The sequence below is a fragment of the Echinops telfairi genome, unplaced genomic scaffold (genome assembly GCF_000313985.2).
Source record: "Echinops telfairi isolate 266 unplaced genomic scaffold, ASM31398v2 ScPeMD7_39;HRSCAF=148, whole genome shotgun sequence".
Taxonomy (NCBI): Eukaryota; Metazoa; Chordata; class Mammalia; order Afrosoricida; family Tenrecidae; genus Echinops; species Echinops telfairi.
Window position 1 is genome coordinate 923,856 of NW_022103937.1, and position 6,603 is coordinate 930,458.

Here is a 6,603-nt window from a genome sequence, read left to right on the forward strand (position 1 = left end):
AACAAATGTACAAATGTGCTTGACACTATGGATGGATTGTGATAAGAGTTGTACGAGCCCCCAATAAAATGATTTTTAAAAGAAAAGAATAAAGAAAAGCTCACCATCTTGAAAGTCTATGGTGCAGTTTCACTCAGCACAGAGAATGGAGTCACTGTGACTCTGACTTGTCTGGGTGGCAAGGGACAGTAACAACATTTTTTTACTGCAAAATGATATATTTTCTCAATTGGATAACATTTCAGTCATCAACACTACAGTTACTCCAGGTACCGACCTTACATACAGCAATAAACAAAACAAGCTCAAATCTTTGCCTTCTGGAGCTATTCATCTTAATGAGATATTTCCCCATCAAAACATCTATTTGTGAGTATCTTAACTGAGGGTAATAGAATTTTAGCAGAATTCTTATTATTAGATTATTGCATCCTAAAGTAGGATGTTAGGATGTGAGTGAATGATAAGATTATTTACTTTAAAAAAGTTATTTATTTAAAAGTTATTTTAATTGCTGGAAGGAATCCTGCTGGCAGAGTGTTAAAATGATTGGCAGTTATCTGAAAGGTTGGAGGTTCAAGCCCACCAGCCCCTCTGTGTCCATAAAGGTTTACAACCTTGAAAATCCTATGGGGCAATTCTATCCATTCTACAGGGTCTCTGTGTTGAAATGAATTGGTCAGCAGTGGGTTTATTTGTTCTTTATGCTAATTGATAGATAACATGTAAGAGATACCCATGGGAGGCTTCACAAAGTTTGTGGAAAATGCAATGAAAAGCTAATGGAATTTTTCTACAAAACCTGAAGTACTCTAGTATTTATCCCCTTCTCTTTTCTCCTTCTGTGAAATTGATACTTTTAACTTACAAATAATTAATTATATGGAAAGTACTTTCACAGGGATATTTAAAATTAAACAGCAATGTATGGAGACTAATTTGATTCTAATACCAGTTCAGTGTTCAATTCCCAACACTCTGGTTGCTTCTCCACACAAGATGCCTAGTGAAAGTTATTATTACTGATATAGAAGTCTGAAATTTAGTGCGTTCTTGCTTTGAAACTTGCAGTAGCAATATTAGAAAATACAAAAGATATATTTCAATGTAACTGTTAGTCTAAAATGATAGCTAATTATGTACATTTAAAATACAACGATAATTAAAAAAGCATTGCAACACAATCATAGAAAACACGATCAAACACATGTCATAATGTGAAGCTATTGTTCCTCCACATCTCTTCAATCTAGGTATATTTACACCTGAAAATGGCATTTCCATCTTTCTAATCCTTCCCTGAAGAATTACGCAATTCTTGATTTACACCATGTCAAAACAACATTCTTTGGCATCTTTGAAGTATTCAGATCAGATTCCTATGAAATGTTCTTTTATCTGTGGGGAAAAAAGTTTGAAGGAGCAAGACTAAGGTTGTGGTGTAGATGAGGTAAGGTTTCCTAATGAAATTCTTACAGGATAGCTTTTTTCTTAAAAAATAATTTTATTGGGGGGCTCATACAACTCTTATCACAATCCATCCATACATCCATTATATGTCAAGCACATTTGTACATTTGTTGCCTTCATCATTCTCAAAATATTTGCTTTATACTTAAGCCCTTTGTGTTAGTCTGGGTACTTTAGAGAAACAAATCCACAGAAACGCATGTATAAGAGAGAGTTTTATATAAAGGTTAAGTGCACATCAAGAAAACATCCCAACCCAGTGTTGCCCAAACCCACAAGTCCAACATTAACCCATTAACCCATATGTCCAACACCAATCCATAAAGTCCTCCTCCATCTCACAAAACAGATGCAATGATGCTGACTGCAGGAGGAAAGCCGAGTCAGTGAATGTGTAAACATCTGAGCACTGACAGGGGTCTCCACACTGGTGCTTCAGCACCTAGGGCTGCATCAGAGTAGGTCCATGTGACTTCTCCTCAGGGATGTCTTGCAGGAAGTGAGCCTTGCCAGCTAAAGCAGCGGCCTGGCTAAGGCAGCTGCACCCTGGTGTGACCATCAGAATGCAAGAGACCCGAGAACTCAAAAGGCGAGGCTCACTGAGTCATTTATCCCTCGGCCCCTCAATTAACCCACATGTGTTTATCGGCCAGGTTGGCACAATAAACTAACTACCTCATCCTTGGTATCAGCTCCTCATTTTTTCCCTCCCTCCCCCTTTCCCTCTCTATCAGGAACCCTTGATAATTTATAAATTATTATTATTTTGTTATATCTTACATTGTCCAATGACTCCCTTCACCCACTTCCCAAGGGAGGAGGTTATATGTAGATCCTTGTGATTGGTTCTCCCTTTCTACCTCACCCTCTCTCCACCCTGTGGTATTGCCACTCTCACCACTGGTCCTGAAGGGATCATCTGTCCTGGATTCCCTGTTTCTGGTTCCTATGTGTGCCAGTGTAAATCCTCTGATTCAGCCAGATTTGTAAGGTAGAATTGAGATCTTGATAGTGGGTGGGGAGGAAGTATTTAGGAACTAGAGGAAGGTTGTATGTTTCAAAGTTGCTACACTGCACCCTGACTGGCTTGTCTCCTCCCCGCAACCCTTCTGTAAGGGGATGTATAGGACAGCTTTGATTACTATTGAGGAATGAGCAAGTTTGTTGTCATGATGGAGAATTTTTTTTCCCTGCACAAATTTCCTGACCTTTTCTTAACCAATATGGTTTGAAATTTTCTGAAAGTGTCTTCCTAATAACCTCCCGTGATCATCCTATTTTCTTTAAGAAAATCTATCAAAAGTATTGCTTTGGAATCTCAACAACTGTCTCCGTGACCTTCTGAATTGACCTCTATGGATAGAATTGAACTGGGTTGGCAGGACCCCTTGGGTGCCATGGTTTGGTTTGTACCTTTTTTAAGGCACCCTAAGAAAAAAGAGTCAAATGGCCTGTGGCCATCCGTTGTTAGCAATGACATGCTTAATCATATTTTGTTTGGAGTAAACCTTTTCATTGCATGCATTAACTGGAATGCTAGTAGCAATATTTTTTGATTCACACTCTTATTTATATGCCTTGTGGTTGACATTAAGACCTTTTTACTTGTTGCTAGATAATAGCTCGCCAGTCAAAGATCAAGCTATATAAGGCTAATGTTTCTGCCTACCACAGAAGCTTCCCTTTGGAAACAAATCTGACTATATTAACAGTTGACATAAAAAATAAAAACAAAACTCTGCTGTTTTTACTTCTACCTGATTTGGCTATCCAGAGACAATTGAAATGAAGATTGTCCATTATTAAATGCAGTCTTTGGGGAGTTGCAAGACTGCAAAGAAAGAAAGCTAAAGCCTTGTGACAATTTAATAAATTGCAATCAAGTTAATTTGGTATGTATCTGATCTTTAATCTTATTAAGAAATGAAATAACACTTTTAAACTGATGCTAGCAGATTCACATAATTCCCAGAACAGATTACCATAAGTGAATATAGGGATTTCCCCCCCATTGACGTGATATTAAGTTTTCTCAGTGCCACTTTATTGAGTTTAGATGTTTTTAACAGATCATTTTCAACTTTATCATATAATTTGTTACTAAATATTTAATTAGAAAAATGCTCTGTATTTACTTGCCTTAAAACTGAAAAGGGGATTATGGCAATATATTCCACTCTTCTTAGTTGGAAGCAACAAATACTGGTGTTCTGGCAAAGGAAATTTGGCATTGGTCTCCTAGCCGTGGGTGAAACAAACCAGTATTTCAACTGTAGCTTGGGATTTCCAACTTACATTGCTGTTCTTCTGTTGATTAACATGTGGAGCTTCAAAAAATTCATGGAAAATTAGTATTAAAACATGGATTTAAAAAATTAACAGTTTTCTTGACAATTCACATATCATACAATTCAATAGTTTGAACATATTAAGAGTTGTGCAATCATCACCACAATCAATTTTAAAACATTTTCTTCTTTTTTGTACTCATTATTAGCTCCCCATCCCCCACCAACCTCCCCTGTCATAATACCAAGAAACTCCTAATCCAGTTACTGTCACTCTAGATTAACCTATCCAGGATTTCATATAAATAAAAATGTACAGCAAAAAGCAGAGCAAAACAAAAGAAAATCCCAGTGACAATAACAAAATAAAACATTGAAACCCACTCACTCATTCACTTCCATCAAGTTGATTCAGACTCATAACTGCCCTTAGTGTGTTAGCTAGTTAGGTTAATGTGTTCTGGGTTTTATGAGTGCTAGTTGTTAGGAGTATGTGTAACTTTGGAACTTTATTTAGTAATTAGGCATGGTTTAAGGGCTTGGAACTTGCCCACCTCCACAACTGTGCGAGCTACTTCCTTGATATTAACATCTCTGAACATACACACATCTAAGTTTCACTGATGTGCTTCTTTAGAGAACTTAGTGCAGGGTAGAGAGGAATAAATGTTAATTTTCAATTCAATGATGAATATGGTTTTGAAAGAACAGTAAAGACTGAAGTAAATGATTTCATGTGTAGAAATGGACATAGCTCTTCTTCCATAAAATCATTAGTGTAGAGGATTGTAGGGGGGAAATATTCTATTAGGCAAATGTGGTTTCACTTTTGCTTTCTGTTTGTAAATCACTCTTATACTTAAGAGTGTGCTAGGGTGACCTTGTAGGTGAGAGCCCTGGAATATAGCCACATGTATTAAGCAAGGCCATAAAACCTTTGCCTCCTAGTGGGGGTGCAAAGAAAAAAACAACTGGGCAACTGCCACCAGGGACATGCCTCATCAGTAAGTACCTTAATAAATTCCTATACTCAACAATATGAGCAATTTATCAAACAATAATATTGATATTATATGCAAGTAAAATTTTGCTGAAAGAAGTTTAAAATGGTTCCAGCATTACAGCAACATGGAGCTTCCAAAAACACAACCCAGATTCAGAAGAGGATGTAGAACAAAAGATATCATTGTTGATGTCAGATGGATTGTGGCTGAAAGCAGAGAATACCAGAAAGATGTTTACTTGTGTTTTATTGTCTATGCCAAGGCATTCAACTCTGTGGATCATAACAACTATAGATATATTGTCAAGAATAACAAATAGCAAACACTTAATTGTATTCATGCGGTACCTGTACATAGAGCAAGAGGTAGGACCTTGACCAGAACTAGAGGATAATACATGCTTTAAAATCAGTAAAGGTATGCATTAGGGTTGTAGCCTTCCACGAACCTTATTCAGCAGTTCAAATTTCTCCCACCAAGCTGCTCTGGAGGAGAAAGGTGAGGCTTTCTATTACTGTAAGTAATTATAGTCTCTGAAACTCACAGGGGCAATTTTGCCCTGTCCTACAGGGTGTCTATGAGTTGGAATAATCTCAATGGCAGTAAGTTTTGTTTGATTTTGCTTTACCCATGTCTCTGTAACTCCTACCAAAGGATTAGTTGGGGTCGTGCAAACAGGGTATATGTTGAGGGTATTGATAGCTTTTAGTGATCATTTCCCTAGCTATCAAGAAGATCCATCTTTAAATCAGAAGCAAAGAGAGAAATCCCAGGGCTATTGAAAGAAGAAACTGTTGGAGATTTCTAATGATCCTGTGACCAGAGGTGCCAAGACTTTGGCACAGAGACTATGGGACAGACGAAAGGAGTCAGGCTGAAGGGAGCAGTGCTGACATTATGGGGCTGTGAGGCAGAGCGACAGGTGGACTTCCAGGTCCACAGAGGAAAAGGACAAAGGACAGTATGGTTGAGAATTGGAGAACAGTATGCTGAGAATCGGAGGACTGGAGAGAGATTTGACTGCTGGTCGAGGAGAGACATTGCTGAACAATGACTCTATCCTTACTGTTTGCTGATCCTGACTTGTGGCAACCTATTAACTTTCTTAACAAACTCCCAATATAGAAATAGAGTGCTGTGGCGGGAATGATTGATGTCAGAGTAGGTAAAGAAGGATAGAAGGTGAAGGAATGTCTGACCCACTGCCTTGTGGCAATACTGAAGGCAGAGGAGGTCAGATATGGCTCTCTCCTGGCATTTTCCAGAATTAAAATGGACTATATCCGTCAGAAGACATGATGATGAAGCTTAAAGCAGACAAGAAGTTGGCCATGGAATAGACCATCAATTGCTCATATGTAAGTTCAGGTTGAAGCTGAAAAAAATTAAAACAAGTCCATGACAGTCAAAATATGACCTTGAGTCTACCTCTCAATAAGATAGATTGACACAGTGGCTGCAACAAGGGCTCAAGAATGACAACAATGACGAGGATGGTTCAGGACAGGCAGTGTTTCATTCTCTTGTGCCTAGTGCCACTATGGCTTGGAACTGATTGGGTAGTACCTAACAACAACATGCCAGTTTTCATCATATAAGTAAATGAGTACACATTGGTTAGTGAGTTCATATGCATGTGGATTATAATTGCGCACAGTTTTTCAAATATCATAGCATATTAATGAAAAAGTCTAAGACCCAATACAAATTAGAAGCTGTGTAGGCTGAGTTGTTTAAGGAAACAAATCCAGGGACACTCATGTATGTATAAGAAAGAGCCATCTGGTCCTGGGGCCTTTTTTGTTTGTAGATTTTTTTTTTTTAACATTTTATTAGGGGCT